The sequence below is a fragment of the Aquarana catesbeiana genome, linkage group LG01 (genome assembly GCF_042186555.1).
Source record: "Aquarana catesbeiana isolate 2022-GZ linkage group LG01, ASM4218655v1, whole genome shotgun sequence".
Lineage (NCBI taxonomy): Eukaryota > Metazoa > Chordata > Amphibia > Anura > Ranidae > Aquarana > Aquarana catesbeiana.
In genome coordinates, this window is record NC_133324.1 from 206,548,756 (window position 1) to 206,570,220 (window position 21,465).

The following is a 21,465-nucleotide window of genomic DNA, read 5'->3' on the forward strand; positions in this document are numbered from 1 at the left end:
CTATAGACTGCACTGATATCATAGAGTACTGAGCGCCTCCATCCCATGACACACTTCTATAGACTGCACTGATATCATAGAGTGCTGAGCACCTCCCTCCCATGACACACTTCTATATACTGCACTGATATCATAGAGTACTGAGCGCCTCCATCCCATGACACACTTCTATAGACTGCACTGATATCATAGAGTGCTGAGCGCCTCCCTCCCATGACACACTTCTATAGACTGCACTGATATCATAGAGTGCTGAGCGCCTCCCTCCCATGACACACTTCTATAGACTGCACTGATATCATAGAGTGCTGAGCGCCTCCATCCCATGACACACTTCTATATACTGCACTGATATCATAGAGTGCTGAGCGCCTCCCTCCCATGTCACACTTCTAGATACTGCAACGATATCATAGAGTGCTGAGCGCCTCCATCTCATGACACACTTATATATACTGCACTAATATCATAGAGTGCTGAGCGCCTCCATCCCATGACACACTTCTATATACTGCAATAATATCAGAGAGTGCTGAGCGCCTCCATCCCATGACACACTTCTATGGACTGCACTGATATCATAGAGTGCTGAGCGCCTCCATCCCATGACACACCTCTATATACTGCACTGATATCATAGAGTGCTGAGCGCCTCCCTCCCATGACACACTTCTATAGACTGCACTGATATCATAGAGTGCTGAGCGCCTCCATCCCATGACACACTTCTATATACTGCACTGATATCTGAGAGTGCTGAGCGCCTTCCTCCCATGACACACTTATATATACTGCAACGATATCATAGAGTGCTGAGCGCCTCCAACCCATGACACACTTCTATATACTGCACTGATATCATAGAGTGCTGAGCGCCTCCAACCCATGACACGCTTCTATATACTGCACTGATATCATAGAGTACTGAGCGCCTCCATCCCATGACACACTTCTATAGACTGCTCTGATATCATAGAGTGCTGAGCGCCTCCCTCCCATGACACACTTCTATAGACTGCACTGATATCATAGAGTGCTGAGCACCTCCCTCCCATGACACACTTCTATAGACTGCACTGATATCATAGAGTGCTGAGCGCCTCCATCCCATGACACACTTCTATATACTGCACTGATATCATAGAGTGCTGAGCGCCTCCCTCCCATGTCACACTTCTAGATACTGCAAGGATATCATAGAGTGCTGAGCGCCTTCATCCCATGACACACTTCTATATACTGCACTGATATCATAGAGTGCTGAGCGCCTCCATCCCATGACACACTTCTATAGACTGCACTGATATCAGAGAGTGCTGAGCGCCTCCCTTCCATGACACACTTCTATATACTGCACTGATATCATAGAGTGCTGAGCGCCTCCATCCCACGACACACTTCTATATACTGCACTGATATCATAGTGTTCTGAGCGCCTCCCTCCCACGACACACTTCTATATACTGCAACAATATCATAGAGTGCTGAGTGCCTCCCTCCCATGACACACTTTTATATACTGCAATGATATCATAGAGTGCTGAGCGCCTCCCTCCCATGTCACACTTCTATATACTGCACTGATATCATAGAGTGCTGAGCGCCTCCCTCCCATGAAATACTTCTATATACTGCACTGATATCATAGAGTGCTGACCGCCTCCCTCCCATGACACACTTCTATATACTGCACTGATATCATGGAGTGCTGAGCACCTCCCTCCCATGACACACTTCTATATACTGCACTGATATCATAGAGTGCTGAGCGCCTCCATCCCACGACACACTTCTATATACTGCACTGATATCATAGTGTTCTGAGCACCTCCCTCCCACGACACACTTCTATATACTGCAACAATATCATAGAGTGCTGATTGCCTCCCTCCCATGACACACTTTTATATACTGCAATGATATCATAGAGTGCTGAGCGCCTCCCTCCCATGTCACACTTCTAGATACTGCAACGATATCATAGAGTGCTGAGCGCCTCCATCTCATGACACACTTATATATACTGCACTGATATCATAGAGTGCTGAGCGCCTCCATCCCATGACACACTTCTATATACTGCAATAATATCAGAGAGTGCTGAGCGCCTCCATCCCATGACACACTTCTATGGACTACACTGATATCATAGAGTGCTGAGCGCCTCCATCCCATGACACACCTCTATATACTGCACTGATATCATAGAGTGCTGAGCGCCTTCCTCCCATGACACACTTCTATAGACTGCACTGATATCTGAGAGTGCTGAGCGCCTTCCTCCCATGACACACTTATATATACTGCAACGATATCATAGAGTGCTGAGCGCCTCCAACCCATGACACACTTCTATATACTGCACTGATATCATAGAGTGCTGAGCGCCTCCAACCCATGACACACTTCTATATACTGCACTGATATCATAGAGTACTGAGCGCCTCCATCCCATGACACACTTCTATAGACTGCACTGATATCATAGAGTGCTGAGCGCCTCCCTCCCATGACACACTTCTATAGACTGCACTGATATCATAGAGTGCTGAGCGCCTCCCTCCCATGACACACTTCTATAGACTGCACTGATATCATAGAGTGCTGAGCGCCTCCCTCCCATGACACACTTCTATATACTGCACTGATATCATAGAGTGCTGAGCGCCTCCCTCCCACGACACACTTCTATATACTGCACTGATATCATAGTGCTCTGAGCGCCTCCCTCCCACGACACACTTCTATATACTGCAACAATATTATAGAGTGCTGAGTGCCTCCCTCCCATGACACACTTTTATATACTGCAATGATATCATAGAGTGCTGAGCGCCTCCCTCCCATGTCACACTTCTATATACTGCACTGATATCATAGAGTGCTGAGCGCCTCTCTCCCATGACACACTTCTATATACTGCACTGATATCATAGAGTGCTGAGCGCCTCCCTCCCATGACACACTTCTATATACTGCACTGATATCATAGAGTGCTGAGCGCCTCCCTCCCATGACACACTTCTATATACTGCACTGATATCATAGAGTGCTGAGCGCCTCCATCCCACGACACACTTCTATATACTGCACTGATATCATAGTGTTCTGAGCGCCTCCTTCCCACGACACACTTCTATATACTGCAACAATATCATAGAGTGCTGAGTGCCTCCCTCCCATGACACACTTTTATATACTGCAATGATATCATAGAGTGCTGAGCGCCTCCCTCCCATGTCACACTTCTAAATACTGCAACAATATCATAGAGTGCTGAGTGCCTCCATCTCATGACACACTTATATATACTGCACTGATATCATAGAGTGCTGAGCGCCTCCATCCCATGACACACTTCTATATACTGCAATAATATCTGAGAGTGCTGAGCGCCTCCATCCCATGACACACTTCTATGGACTGCACTGATATCATAGAGTGCTGAGCGCCTCCATCCCATGACACACCTCTATATACTGCACTGATATCATAGAGTGCTGAGCGCCTCCCTCCCATAACACACTTCTATATACTGCACTGATATCATAGAGTGGTGAGCGCCTCACAGCCCGGACGGTGCAGGAGCTTCAATCCCTTGAAACACTTCTATATACTGCAACAATATCATAGAGTGCTGAGCACCTCCATCCCATGACACACTTCATATACTGCAACGATATCATAGAGTGCTGAGCGCCTCCCTCCCATGACACACTTCTATATGCTGCAACAATATCATAGAGTGCTGAGCGCCTCCCTCTCATGACACACTTTTATATACTGCACTGATATCATAGAGTACTGAGCGCCTCCATCCCATGACACACTTCTATAGACTGCACTGATATCATAGAGTGCTGAGCGCCTCCCTCCCATGACACACTTCTATAGACTGCACTGATATCATAGAGTGCTGAGCGCCTCCCTCCCATGACACACTTCTATAGACTGCACTGATATCATAGAGTGCTGAGCGCCTCCATCCCATGACACACTTCTATATACTGCACTGATATCATAGAGTGCTGAGCGCCTTCATCCCATGACACACTTCTATATACTGCACTGATATCATAGAGTGCTGAGCGCCTTCATCCCATGACACACTTCTATAGACTGCACTGATATCATAGAGTGCTGAGCGCCTCCCTCCCATGACACACTTCTATATACTGCACTGATATCATAGAGTGCTGAGCGCCTCCATCCCACGACACACTTCTATATACTGCAACAATATCATAGAGTGCTGAGTGCCTCCCTCCCAAGACACGCTTCTATATACTGCAATGATATCATAGAGTGCTGAGCGCCTCCCTCCCATGTCACACTTCTAGATACTGCAACGATATCATAGAGTGCTGAGCGCCTCCATCTCATGACACACTTATATATACTGCACTGATATCATAGAGTGCTGAGCGCCTCCATCCCATGACACACTTCTATATACTGCAATAATATCAGAGAGTGCTGAGCGCCTCCATCCCATGACACACTTCTATGGACTGCACTGATATCATAGAGTGCTGAGCGCCTCCATCCCATGACACACCTCTATATACTGCACTGATATCATAGAGTGCTGAGCGCCTCCCTCCCATGACACACTTCTATAGACTGCACTGATATCATACAGTGCTGAGCGCCTCCATCCCATGACACACTTCTATATACTGCACTGATATCTGAGAGTGCTGAGCGCCTTCCTCCCATGACACACTTATATATACTGCAACGATATCACAGAGTGCTGAGCGCCTACAACCCATGACACACTTCTATATACTGCACTGATATCATAGAGTGCTGAGCGCCTCCAACCCATGACACACTTCTATATACTGCACTGATATCATAGAGTACTGAGCGCCTCCATCCCATGACACACTTCTATAGACTGCACTGATATCATAGAGTGCTGAGCGCCTCCCTCCCATGACACACTTCTATAGACTGCACTGATATCATAGAGTGCTGAGCGCCTCCCTCCCATGACACACTTCTATAGACTGCACTGATATCATAGAGTGCTGAGCGCCTCCATCCCATGACACACTTCTATATACTGCACTGATATCATAGAGTGCTGAGCGCCTCCCTCCCATGTCACACTTCTAGATACTGCAACGATATCATAGAGTGCTGAGCGCCTCCATCTCATGACACACTTATATATACTGCACTGATATCATAGAGTGCTGAGCGCCTCCATCCCATGACACACTTCTATATACTGCAATGATATCAGAGAGTGCTGAGCGCCTCCATCCCATGACACACTTCTATGGACTGCACTGATATCATAGAGTGCTGAGCGCCTCCATCCCATGACACACCTCTATATACTGCTCTGATATCATAGAGTGCTGAGCGCCTCCAACCCATGACACACTTCTATATACTGCACTGATATCATAGAGTGGTGAGCGCCTCCCTCCCATGACACACTTCTATATACTGCAATGATATCATAGAGTGCTGAGCGCCTCCCTCCCATGACACACTTTTATATACTGCAATGATATCATAGAGTGCTGAGCGCCTCCCTCCCATGTCACACTTCTATATACTGCAATGATATCATAGAGTGCTGAGCGCCTCCATCCCATGACACACTTCTATATACTGCACTGATATCAGAGAGTGCTGAGCGCCTCCCTCCCATGACACACTTATATATACTGCAACGATATCATAGAGTGCTGAGCGCCTCCAACCCATGACACACTTCTATATACTGCACTGATATCATAGAGTGCTGAGCGCCTCCCTTCCATGACACACTTCTTTATATTGCACTGATATCATAGAGTGCTGAGCGCCTCCCTCTCATGACACACTTTTATATACTGCACTGATATCATAGAGTGCTGAGAGCCTCCCTCCCATGGCACACTTCTATATACTGCACTGATATCATAGAGTGCTGAGCGCCTCCCTCCCATGACACACTTCTATAGACTGCACTGATATCATAGAGTGCTGAGCGCCTCCATCCCATGACACACTTCTATATACTGCACTGATATCATAGAGTGCTGAGCGCCTCCATCCCATGACACACTTCTATATACTGCACTGATATCATAGAGTGCTGAGCGCCTCCCTTCCATGACACACTTCTTTATATTGCACTGATATCATAGAGTGCTGAGCGCCTCCCTCTCATGACTCACTTTTATATACTGCACTGATATCATAGAGTGCTGAGCGCCTCCCTCCCATGGCACACTTCTATATACTGCACTGATATTATAGAGTGCTTAGCGCCTCCCTCCCATGACACACTTCTATAGACTGCACTGATATCATAGAGTGCTGAGCGCCTCCCTCCCATGACACACTTCTATAGACTGCACTGATATCATAGAGTGCTGAGCGCCTCCCTCCCATGGCACACTTCTATATACTGCACTGATATCATAGAGTGCTGAGCGCCTTCCTCCCATGACACACTTCTATATACTGCACTGATATCATAGAGTGCTGAGCGCCTCCATCCCATGACACACTTCTATAGACTGCACTGATATCATAGAGTGCTGAGCGCCTCCATCCCATGACACACTTCTATATACTGCACTGATATCATGGAGTGCTGAGCGCCTTCATCCCATGACACACTTCTATATACTGCAACAATATCATAGAGTGCTGAGCGCCTCCATCCCATGACACACTTCTATATACTGTAACGATATCATAGAGTGCTGAGCGCCTCCATCCCATGACACACTTCTATATACTGCAACGATATCATAGAGTGCTGAGCGCTTCCATCCCATGACACACTTCTATATACTGCAACGATATCATAGAGTGCTGAGCGCCTCCATCCCATTACACAATTCTATATACTGCACTGATATCATAGAGTGTTGAGCGCCTCCCTCCCATGACACACTTCTATATACTGCAACGATATCATAGAGTGCTGAGCGCCTCCATCCCATGACACACTTCTATATACTGCACTGATATCATAGAGTGCTGAGCGCCTCCCTCCCATAACACACTTATATATACTGCAACGATATCATTGAGTGCTGAGCGCCTCCAACCCATGACACACTTCTATATACTGCACTGATATCATAGAGTGCTGAGCACCTCCCTCCCATGACACACTTCTATATATTGCACTGATTTCATAGAGTGCTGAGCGCCTCCCTCCCATGACACACTTTTATATACTGCACTGATAGAGTGCTGAGCGCCTCCTTCCCATGACACACTTCTATATACTGCACTGATATCATAGAGTGCTGAGCGCCTCCCTCCCATGACACACTTCTATAGACTGCACTGATATCATAGAGTGCTGAGCGCCTCCATCCCATGACACACTTCTATATACTGCAACAATATCATAGAGTGCTGAGCGCCTCCATCCCATGACACACTTCTATATACTGCACTGATATCATAGAGTGCTGAGCGCCTCCATCCCATGACAGACTTCTATATACTGCACTGATATCATAGAGTGCTGAGCGCCTTCATCCCATGACACACTTCTATATACTGCAACAATATCATAGAGTGCTGAGCGCCTCCCTCCCATGACACACTTCTATATACTGCACTGATATCATAGAGTGCTGTGCTCCTCCCTCCCATGACACACTTCTATATACTGCAACGATATCATAGAGTGCTGAGCGCCTCCATCCCATGACACACTTCTATATACTGCACTGATATCATAGAGTGCTGAGTGCCTCCCTACCATGACACACTTCTATAAACTGCACTGATATCATAGAGTGCTGAGCGCCTCCCTCCCATGACACACTTCTATATACTACACTGATATCATAGAGTGCTGAGCGTCTTCATACCATGACACACTTCTATATACTGCACTGATATCATAGAGTGCTGAGCGCCTCCCTCCCATGGTACACTTCTATATACTGCACTGATATCATAAAGTGCTGAGCGCCTCCATCGCATGACACCCTTCTATATACTGCACTGATATCATAGAGTGCTGAGCGCCTCCATTCCATGACAGACTTCTATAGACTGCACTGATATCATAGAGTACTGAGCGCCTCCATCCCATGACACACTTATATATACTGCAGCGATATCATAGAGTGCTGAGCGCCTCCATCCCATGACACACTACTATATACTGCACTGATATCATAGAGTGCTGAGCGCCTCCATCCCATGACACACTTCTATATGCTGCAACGATATCATAGAGTGCTGAGCACCTCCATCCCATGACACGCTTCTATATACTGCACTGATATCATAGAGTGCTTAGCGCCTCACAGCCCGGATGGTGCAGGAGCTTCAATCCCATGACACACTTCTATATACTGCAACAATATCATAGAGTGCTGAGCGCCTCTCTCCCATGACACACTTCTATATACTGCACTGATATCATAGAGTGCTGTGCTCCTCCCTCCCATGACACACTTCTATATACTGCAACGATATCATAGAGTGCTGAGCGCCTCCATCCCATGACACACTTCTATATACTGCACTGATATCATAGAGTGCTGAGTGCCTCCCTATCATGACACACTTCTATATACTGCACTGATATCATAGAGTGCTGAGCGCCTCCATCCCATGACACACTACTATCTACTGCACTGATATCATAGAGTGCTGAGCGCCTCCATCCCATGACACACTTCTATATACTGCAACGATATCATAGAGTGCTGAGCGCCTCCATCCCATGACACACTTCTATAGACTGCACTGATATCATAGAGTGCTGAGCGCCTCCCTCCCATGGCACACTTCTATATACTGCACTGATATCATAGAGTGCTGAGCGCCTTCCTCCCATGACACACTTCTATATATTGCACTGATATCATAGAGTGCTGAGCGCCTCCATCCCATGACACACTTCTATATACTGCACTGATATCATAGAGTGCTGAGCGCCTTCATCCCATGACACACTTCTATATACTGCAACAATATCATAGAGTGCTGAGCGCCTCCATCCCATGACACACTTCTATATACTACAACGATATCATAGAGTGCTGAGCGCCTCCATCCCATGACACACTTCTATATACTGCAATGATATCATAGAGTGCTGAGCGCCTCCATCCCATGACACACTTCTGTATACTGCAACGATATCATACAGTGCTGAGCGCTTCCATCCCATGACACACTTCTATAGACTGCACTGATATCATAGAGTGCTGAGCGCCTCCCTCCCATGGCACACTTCTATATACTGCAGTGATATCATAGAGTGCTGAGCGCCTTCCTCCCATGACACACTTCTATATACTGCACTGATATCATAGAGTGCTGAGCGCCTCCATCCCATGACACACTTCTATAGACTGCACTGATATCATAGAGTGCTGAGCGCCTCCATCCCATGACACACTTCTATATACTGCACTGATATCACAGAGTGCTGAGCGCCTTCATCCCATGACACACTTCTATATACTGCAACAATATCATAGAGTGCTGAGCGCCTCCATCCCATGACACACTTCTATATACTGCAACGATATCATAGAGTGCTGAGCGCCTCCATCCCATGACACACTTCTATATACTGCAACGATATCATAGAGTGCTGAGCGCCTCCATCCCATGACACACTTCTGTATACTGCAACGATATCATACAGTGCTGAGCGCTTCCATCCCATGACACACTTCTATATACTGCAACGATATCATAGAGTGCTAAGCGCCTCCATCCCATGACACACTTCTATATACTGCACTGATATCATAGAGTGCTGAGCGCCTCCCTCCCATGACACACTTCTATATACTGCACTGATATCATAGAGTGCTGAGCGCCTCCATCCCATGACACACTTCTATATACTGCACTGATATCATAGAGTGCTTAGCGCCTCCTTCCCATAACACACTTATATATACTGCAACGATATCATTGAGTGCTGAGCGCCTCCAACCCATGACACACTTCTATATACTGCACTGATATCATAGAGTGCTGAGCACCTCCCTCCCATGACACACTTCTATATATTGCACTGATTTCATAGAGTGCTGAGCGCCTCCCTCCCATGACACACTTATATATACTGCACTGATATCATAGAGTGCTGAGCGCCTCCATCCCATGACACACTTCTATATACTGCTATAATATCAGAGAGTGCTGAGCGCCTCCATCCCATGACACACTTCTATGGACTGCACTGATATCATAGAGTGCTGAGCGCCTCCATCCCATGACACACCTCTATATACTGCTCTGATATCATAGAGTGCTGAGCGCCTCCAACCCATGACACACTTCTATATACTGCACTGATATCATAGAGTGGTGAGCGCCTCCCTCCCATGACACACTTCTATATACTGCAATGATATCATAGAGTGCTGAGCGCCTCCCTCCCATGACACACTTTTATATACTGCAATGATATCATAGAGTGCTGAGCGCCTCCCTCCCATGTCACACTTCTATATACTGCAATGATATCATAGAGTGCTGAGCGCCTCCATCCCATGACACACTTCTATATACTGCACTGATATCAGAGAGTGCTGAGCGCCTCCCTCCCATGACACACTTTTATATACTGCAACGATATCATAGAGTGCTGAGCGCCTCCAACCCATGACACACTTCTATATACTGCACTGATATCATAGAGTGCTGAGCGCCTCCCTTCCATGACACACTTCTTTATATTGCACTGATATCATAGAGTGCTGAGCGCCTCCCTCTCATGACACACTTTTATATACTGCACTGATATCATAGAGTGCTGAGCGCCTCCCTCCCATGGCACACTTCTATATACTGCACTGATATCATAGAGTGCTGAGCGCCTCCATCCCATGACACACTTCTATATACTGCACTGATATCATAGAGCGCTGAGCGCCTCCCTTCCATGACACACTTCTTTATATTGCACTGATATCATAGAGTGCTGAGCGCCTCCCTCTCATGACACACTTTTATATACTGCACTGATATCATAGAGTGCTGAGCGCCTCCCTCCCATGGCACACTTCTATATACTGCACTGATATCATAGAGTGCTTAGCGCCTCCCTCCCATGACACACTTCTATAGACTGCACTGATATCATAGAGTGCTGAGCGCCTCCCTCCCATGACACACTTCTATATACTGCAACAATATCATAGAGTGCTGATTGCCTCCCTTCCATGACACACTTTTATATACTGCAACGATATCATAGAGTGCTGAGCGCCTCCATCTCATGACACACTTATATATACTGCACTGATATCATAGAGTGCTGAGCGCCTCCATCCCATGACACACTTATCTATACTGCAATAATATCAGAGAGTGCTGAGCGCCTCCATCCCATGACACACTTCTATATACTGCACTGATATCATAGAGTGCTGAGCGCCTCCATCCCATGACACACTTCTATATACTGCACTGATATCATAGAGTGCTGAGCGCCTCCCTTCCATGACACACTTCTTTATATTGCACTGATATCATAGAGTGCTGAGCGCCTCCCTTTCATGACACACTTTTATATACTGCACTGATATCATAGAGTGCTGAGCGCCTCCCTCCCATGGCACACTTCTATATACTGCACTGATATCATAGAGTGCTGACCGCCACCCTCCCATGACACACTTGTATATACTGCACTGATATCATAGAGTGCTGAGCACCTCCCTCCCATGACACACTTCTATATACTGCACTGATATCATAGAGTGCTGAGCGCCTCCATCCCACGACACACTTCTATATACTGCACTGATATCATAGTGTTCTGAGCACCTCCCTCCCACGACACACTTCTATATACTGCAACAATATCATAGAGTGCTGATTGCCTCCCTCCCATGACACACTTTTATATACTGCAACGATATCATAGAGTGCTGAGCGCCTCCATCTCATGACACACTTATATATACTGCACTGATATCATAGAGTGCTGAGCGCCTCCATCCCATGACACACTTCTCTATACTGCAATAATATCAGAGAGTGCTGAGCGCCTCCATCCCATGACACACTTCTATGGACTGCACTGATATCATAGAGTGCTGAGCGCCTCCATCCCATGACACACCTCTATATACTGCACTGATATCATAGAGTGCTGAGCGCCTCCCTCCCATGACACACTTCTATAGACTGCACTGATATCATACAGTGCTGAGCGCCTCCATCCCATGACACACTTCTATATACTGCACTGATATCTGAGAGTGCTGAGCGCCCTTCTCCCATGACACACTTATATATACTGCAACGATATCATAGAGTGCTGAGCGCCTCCAACCCATGACACACTTCTATATACTGCACTGATATCATAGAGTGCTGAGCGCCTCCAACCCATGACACACTTCTATATACTGCACTGATATCATAGAGTACTGAGCGCCTCCATCCCATGACACACTTCTATAGACTGCACTGATATCATAGAGTGCTGAGCGCCTCCCTCCCATGACACACTTCTATAGACTGCACTGATATCATAGAGTGCTGAGCGCCTCCCTCCCATGACACACTTCTATAGACTGCACTGATATCATAGAGTGCTGAGCGCCTCCATCCCATGACACACTTCTATATACTGCACTGATATCATAGAGTGCTGAGCGCCTCCCTCCCATGTTACACTTCTAGATACTGCAACGATATCATAGAGTGCTGAGCGCCTCCATCTCATGACACACTTATATATACTGCACTAATATCATAGAGTGCTGAGCGCCTCCATCCCATGACACACTTCTATATACTGCAATAATATCAGAGAGTGCTGAGCGCCTCCATCCCATGACACACTTCTATGGACTGCACTGATATCATAGAGTGCTGAGCGCCTCCATCCCATGACACACCTCTATATACTGCACTGATATCATAGAGTGCTGAGCGCCTCCCTCCCATGACACACTTCTATAGACTGCACTGATATCATAAAGTGCTGAGCGCCTCCATCCCATGACACACTTCTATATACTGCTCTGATATCTGAGAGTGCTGAGCGCCTTCCTCCCATGACACACTTATATATACTGCAACGATATCATAGAGTTCTGAGCGCCTCCAACCCATGACACACTTCTATATACTGCACTGATATCATAGAGTGCTGAGCGCCTCCAACCCATGACACACTTCTATATACTGCACTGATATCATAGAGTACTGAGCGCCTCCATCCCATGACACACTTCTATTGACTGCACTGATATCATAGAGTGCTGAGCGCCTCCCTCCCATGACACACTTCTATAGACTGCACTGATATCATAGAGTGCTGAGCGCCTCCCTCCCATGACACACTTCTATAGACTGCACTGATATCATAGAGTGCTGAGCGCCTCCATCCCATGACACACTTCTATATACTGCACTGATATCATAGAGTGCTGAGCGCCTCCCTCCCATGTCACACTTCTAGATACTGCAAGGATATCATAGAGTGCTGAGCGCCTCCATCTCATGACACACTTATATATACTGCACTGATATCATAGAGTGCTGAGCGCCTCCATCCCATGACACACTTCTATATACTGCAATAATATCAGAGAGTGCTGTGCGCCTCCATCCCATGACACACTTCTATGGACTGCACTGATATCATAGAGTGCTGAGCGCCTCCATCCCATAACACACCTCTATATACTGCACTGATTTCATAGAGTGCTGAGCGCCTCCCTCCCATGACACACTTCTATAGACTGCACTGATATCATAGAGTGCTGAGCGCCTCCATCCCATGACACACTTCTATATACTGCACTGATATCTGAGAGTGCTGAGCGCCTTCCTCCCATGACACACTTATATATACTGCAACGATATCATAGAGTGCTGAGCGCCTCCAACCCATGACACACTTCTATATACTGCACTGATATCATAGAGTGCTGAGCGCCTCCAACCCATGACACACTTCTATAGACTGCACTGATATCATAGAGTGCTGAGCGCCTCCCTCCCATGACACACTTCTATATACTGCAACAATATCATAGAGTGCTGATTGCCTCCCTTCCATGACACACTTTTATATACTGCAACGATATCATAGAGTGCTGAGCGCCTCCATCTCATGACACACTTATATATACTGCACTGATATCATAGAGTGCTGAGCGCCTCCATCCCATGACACACTTATCTATACTGCAATAATATCAGAGAGTGCTGAGCGCCTCCATCCCATGACACACTTCTATATACTGCACTGATATCATAGAGTGCTGAGCGCCTCCATCCCATGACACACTTCTATATACTGCACTGATATCATAGAGTGGTGAGCGCCTCCCTCCCATGACACACTTCTATATACTGCAATGATATCATAGAGTGCTGAGCGCCTCCCTCCCATGACACACTTTTATATACTGCAATGATATCATAGAGTGCTGAGCGCCTCCCTCCCATGTCACACTTCTATATACTGCAATGATATCATAGAGTGCTGAGCGCCTCCCTCCCATGTCACACTTCTATATACTGCACTGATATCATAGAGTGCTGAGCGCCTCCCTCCCATGAAATACTTCTATATACTGCACTGATATCATAGAGTGCTGACCGCCTCCCTCCCATGACACACTTCTATATACTGCACTGATATCATAGAGTGCTGAGCACCTCCCTCCCATGACACACTTCTATATACTGCACTGATATCATAGAGTGCTGAGCGCCTCCATCCCACGACATACTTCTATATACTGCACTGATATCATAGTGTTCTGAGCACCTCCCTCCCACGACACACTTCTATATACTGCAACAATATCATAGAGTGCTGATTGCCTCCCTCCCATGACACACTTTTATATACTGCAATGATATCATAGAGTGCTGAGCGCCTCCATCTCATGACACACTTATATATACTGCACTGATATCATAGAGTGCTGAGCGCCTCCATCCCATGACACACTTCTATATACTGCAATAATATCAGAGAGTGCTGAGCGCCTCCATCCCATGACACACTTCTATGGACTGCACTGATATCATAGAGTGCTGAGCGCCTCCATCCCATGACACACCTCTATATACTGCACTGATATCATAGAGTGCTGAGCGCCTTCCTCCCATGACACACTTCTATAGACTGCACTGATATCTGAGAGTGCTGAGCGCCTTCCTCCCATGACACACTTATATATACTGCAACGATATCATAGAGTGCTGAGCGCCTCCAACCCATGACACACTTCTATATACTGCACTGATATCATAGAGTGCTGAGCGCCTCCAACCCATGACACACTTCTATATACTGCACTGATATCATAGAGTACTGAGCGCCTCCATCCCATGACACACTTCTATAGACTGCACTGATATCATAGAGTGCTGAGCGCCTCCCTCCCATGACACACTTCTATAGACTGCACTGATATCATAGAGTGCTGAGCGCCTCCCTCCCATGACACACTTCTATAGACTGCACTGATATCATAGAGTGCTGAGCTCCTCCCTCCCATGACACACTTCTATATACTGCACTGATATCATAGAGTGCTGAGCGCCTCCCTCCCACGACACACTTCTATATACTGCACTGATATCATAGTGTTCTGAGCGCCTCCCTCCCACGACACACTTCTATATACTGCAACAATATTATAGAGTGCTGAGTGCCTCCCTCCCATGACACACTTTTATATACTGCAATGATATCATAGAGTGCTGAGCGCCTCCCTCCCATGTCACACTTCTATATACTGCACTGATATCATAGAGTGCTGAGCGCCTCCCTCCCATGACACACTTCTATATACTGCACTGATATCATAGAGTGCTGAGCGCCTCCCTCCCATGACACACTTCTATATACTGCACTGATATCATAGAGTGCTGAGCGCCTCCCTCCCATGACACACTTCTGTATACTGCACTGATATCATAGAGTGCTGAGCGCCTCCATCCCACGACACACTTCTATATACTGCACTGATATCATAGTGTTCTGAGCGCCTCCCTCCCACGACACACTTCTATATACTGCAACAATATCATAGAGTGCTGAGTGCCTCCCTCCCATGACACACTTTTATATACTGCAATGATATCATAGAGTGCTGAGCGCCTCCCTCCCATGTCACACTTCTAAATACTGCAACAATATCATAGAGTGCTGAGTGCCTCCATCTCATGACACACTTATATATACTGCACTGATATCATAGAGTGCTGAGCGCCTCCATCCCATGACACACTTCTATATACTGCAATAATATCAGAGAGTGCTGAGCGCCTCCATCCCATGACACACTTCTATGGACTGCACTGATATCATAGAGTGCTGAGCGCCTCCATCCCATGACACACCTCTATATACTGCACTGATATCATAGAGTGCTGAGCGCCTCCCTCCCATAACACACTTCTATATACTGCACTGATATCATAGAGTGGTGAGCGCCTCACAGCCCGGACGGTGCAGGAGCTTCAATCCCTTGAAACACTTCTATATACTGCAACAATATCATAGAGTGCTGAGCACCTCCATCCCATGACACACTTCATATACTGCAACGATATCATAGAGTGCTGAGCGCCTCCCTCCCATGACACACTTCTATATGCTGCAACAATATCATAGAGTGCTGAGCGCCTCCCTCTCATGACACACTTTTATATACTGCACTGATATCATAGAGTACTGAGCGCCTCCATCCCATGACACACTTCTATAGACTGCACTGATATCATAGAGTGCTGAGCGCCTCCCTCCCATGACACACTTCTATAGACTGCACTGATATCATAGAGTGCTGAGCGCCTCCATCCCATGACACACTTCTATATACTGCACTGATATCATAGAGTGCTGAGCGCCTTCATCCCATGACACACTTCTATATACTGCACTGATATCATAGAGTGCTGAGCGCCTCCATCCCATGACACACTTCTATAGACTGCACTGATATCATAGAGTGCTGAGCGCCTCCCTCCCATGACACACTTCTATATACTGCACTGATATCATAGAGTGCTGAGCGCCTCCATCCCACGACACACTTCTATATACTGCACTGATATCATAGTGTTCTGAGCGCCTCCCTCCCACGACACACTTCTATATACTGCAACAATATCATAGAGTGCTGAGTGCCTCCCTCCCATGACACACTTTTATATACTGCATTGATATCATAGAGTGCTGAGCGCCTCCCTCCCATGTCACACTTCTATATACTGCACTGATATCATAGAGTGCTGAGCGCCTCCCTCCCATGAAATACTTCTATATACTGCACTGATATCATAGAGTGCTGAGCGCCTCCCTCCCATGACACACTTCTATATACTGCACTGATATCATAGAGTGCTGAGCGCCTCCCTCCCATGACACACCTCTATATACTGCACTGATATCATAGAGTGCTGAGCGCCTCCATCCTACAACACACTTCTATATACTGCACTGATATCATAGTGTTCTGAGCACCTCCCTCCCACGACACACTTCTATATACTGCAACAATATCATAGAGTATTGAGTGCCTCCATCCCATGACACACTTCTATAGACTGCACTGATATCATAGAGTGCTGAGCGCCTCACAGCCCGGACGGTGCAGGAGCTTCAATCCCTTGAAACACTTCTATATACTGCAACAATATCATAGAGTGCTGAGCACCTCCATCCCATGACACACTTCATATACTGCAACGATATCATAGAGTGCTGAGCGCCTCCCTCCCATGACACACTTCTATATGCTGCAACGATATCATAGAGTGCTGAGCGCCTCCCTCTCATGACACACTTTTATATACTGCACTGATATCATAGAGTACTGAGCGCCTCCATCCCATGACACACTTCTATAGACTGCACTGATATCATAGAGTGCTGAGCGCCTCCCTCCCATGACACACTTCTATAGACTGCACTGATATCATACAGTGCTGAGCGCCTCCCTCCCATGACACACTTCTATAGACTGCACTGATATCATAGAGTGCTGAGCGCCTCCATCCCATGACACACTTCTATATACTGCACTGATATCATAGAGTGCTGAGCGCCTTCATCCCATGACACACTTCTATATACTGCACTGATATCATAGAGTGCTGAGCGCCTCCATCCCATGACACACTTCTATAGACTGCACTGATATCATAGAGTGCTGAGCGCCTCCCTCCCATGACACACTTCTATATACTGCACTGGTATCATAGAGTGCTGAGCGCCTCCATCCCACGACACACTTCTATATACTGCACTGATATCATAGTGTTCTGAGCGCCTCTCTCCCACGACACACTTCTATATACTGCAACAATATCATAGAGTGCTGAGTGCCTCCCTCCCAAGACACGCTTCTATATACTGCAATGATATCATAGAGTGCTGAGCGCCTCCCTCCCATGTCACACTTCTAGATACTGCAACGATATCATAGAGTGCTGAGCGCCTCCATCTCATGACACACTTATATATACTGCACTGATATCATAGAGTGCTGAGCGCCTCCATCCCATGACACACTTCTATATACTGCAATAATATCAGAGAGTGCTGAGCGCCTCCATCCCATGACACACTTCTATGGACTGCACTGATATCATAGAGTGCTGAGCGCCTCCATCCCATGACACACCTCTATATACTGCACTGATATCATAGAGTGCTGAGCGCCTCCCTCCCATGAGACACTTCTATAGACTGCACTGATATCATACAGTGCTGAGCGCCTCCATCCCATGACACACTTCTATATACTGCACTGATATCTGAGAGTGCTGAGCGCCTTCCTCCCATGACACACTTATATATACTGCAACGATATCACAGAGTGCTGAGCGCCTACAACCCATGACACACTTCTATATACTGCACTGATATCATAGAGTGCTGAGCGCCTCCAACCCATGACACACTTCTATATACTGCACTGATATCATAGAGTACTGAGCGCCTCCATCCCATGACACACTTCTATAGACTGCACTGATATCATAGAGTGCTGAGCGCCTCCCTCCCATGACACACTTCTATAGACTGCACTGATATCATAGAGTGCTGAGCGCCTCCATCCCATGACACACTTCTATATACTGCACTGATATCATAGAGTGCTGAGCGCCTCCCTCCCATGTCACACTTCTAGATACTGCAACGATATCATAGAGTGCTGAGCGCCTCCATCTCATGACACACTTATATATACTGCACTGATATCATAGAGTGCTGAGCGCCTCCATCCCATGACACACTTCTATATACTGCAATAATATCAGAGAGTGCTGAGCGCCTCCATCCCATGACACACTTCTATGGACTGCACTGATATCATAGAGTGCTGAGCGCCTCCATCCCATGACACACCTCTATATACTGCTCTGATATCATAGAGTGCTGAGCGCCTCCAACCCATGACACACTTCTATATACTGCACTGATATCATAGAGTGGTGAGCGCCTCCCTCCCATGACACACTTCTATATACTGCAATGATATCATAGAGTGCTGAGCGCCTCCCTCCCATGACACACTTTTATATACTGCAATGATATCATAGAGTGCTGAGCGCCTCCCTCCCATGTCACACTTCTATATACTGCAATGATATCATAGAGTGCTGAGCGCCTCCATCCCATGACACACTTCTATATACTGCACTGATATCAGAGAGTGCTGAGCGCCTCCCTCCCATGACACACTTATATATACTGCAACGATATCATAGAGTGCTGAGCGCCTCCAACCCATGACACACTTCTATATACTGCACTGATATCATAGAGTGCTGAGCGCCTCCCTTCCATGACACACTTCTTTATATTGCACTGATATCATAGAGTGCTGAGTGCCTCCCTCTCATGACACACTTTTATATACTGCACTGATATCATAGAGTGCTGAGCGCCTCCCTCCCATGGCACACTTCTATATACTGCACTGATATCATAGAGTGCTGAGCGCCTCCCTCCCATGACACACTTCTATAGACTGCACTGATATCATAGAGTGCTGAGCGCCTCCATCCCATGACACACTTCTATATACTGCACTGATATCATAGAGTGCTGAGCGCCTCCATCCCATGACACACTTCTATATACTGCACTGATATCATAGAGTGCTGAGCGCCTCCCTTCCATGACACACTTCTTTATATTGCACTGATATCATAGAGTGCTGAGCGCCTCCCTCTCATGACACACTTTTATATACTGCACTGATAGAGTGCTGAGCGCCTCCTTCCCATGACACACTTCTATATACTGCACTGATATCATAGAGTGCTGAGCGCCTCCCTCCCATGACACACTTCTATAGACTGCACTGATATCATAGAGTGCTGAGCGCCTCCATCCCATGACACACTTCTATATACTGCAACAATATCATAGAGTGCTGAGCGCCTCCATCCCATGACACACTTCTATATACTGCACTGATATCATAGAGTGCTGAGCGCCTCCATCCCATGACAGACTTCTATATACTGCACTGATATCATAGAGTGCTGAGCGCCTTCATCCCATGACACACTTCTATATACTGCAACAATATCATAGAGTGCTGAGCGCCTCCCTCCCATGACACACTTCTATATACTGCACTGATATCATAGAGTGCTGTGCTCCTCCCTCCCATGACACACTTCTATATACTGCAACGATATCATAGAGTGCTGAGCGCCTCCATCCCATGACACACTTCTATATACTGCACTGATATCATAGAGTGCTGAGTGCCTCCCTACCATGACACACTTCTATAAACTGCACTGATATCATAGAGTGCTGAGCGCCTCCCTCCCATGACACACTTCTATATACTACACTGATATCATAGAGTGCTGAGCGTCTTCATACCATGACACACTTCTATATACTGCACTGATATCATAGAGTGCTGAGCGCCTCCCTCCCATGGTACACTTCTATATACTGCACTGATATCATAAAGTGCTGAGCGCCTCCATCGCATGACACCCTTCTATATACTGCACTGATATCATAGAGTGCTGAGCGCCTCCATTCCATGACAGACTTCTATAGACTGCACTGATATCATAGAGTACTGAGCGCCTCCATCCCATGACACACTTATATATACTGCAGCGATATCATAGAGTGCTGAGCGCCTCCATCCCATGACACACTACTATATACTGCACTGATATCATAGAGTGCTGAGCGCCTCCATCCCATGACACACTTCTATATGCTGCAACGATATCATAGAGTGCTGAGCACCTCCATCCCATGACACGCTTCTATATACTGCACTGATATCATAGAGTGCTTAGCGCCTCACAGCCCGGATGGTGCAGGAGCTTCAATCCCATGACACACTTCTATATACTGCAACAATATCATAGAGTGCTGAGCGCCTCTCTCCCATGACACACTTCTATATACTGCACTGATATCATAGAGTGCTGTGCTCCTCCCTCCCATGACACACTTCTATATACTGCAACGAT